Source organism: Pipistrellus hanaki (assembly GCF_964339955.1).
Source record: "Pipistrellus hanaki genome assembly, chromosome: 9".
Taxonomy (NCBI): Eukaryota; Metazoa; Chordata; class Mammalia; order Chiroptera; family Vespertilionidae; genus Pipistrellus; species Pipistrellus hanaki.
In genome coordinates, this window is record NC_140511.1 from 29,115,547 (window position 1) to 29,115,755 (window position 209).

Here is a 209-nt window from a genome sequence, read left to right on the forward strand (position 1 = left end):
GGGTTTCTATCTGTGGACCTGTGACCACTGTGTAGTGTCTTTATGGCTCCCCCAGCAGCCTGAGTGGCTCTGACCTGCCCGGTGTCCCCTGCTGGAGTCCAGTGTTGTTGTTGTTGTTGCTGTTGTGTGTGTGTTTCACTCTGTTGTCTGCCTAAAGCAGGTTACAAGGGCCTCAAACCTCTTCTCTCATTTGACATCAGGTTTGGATG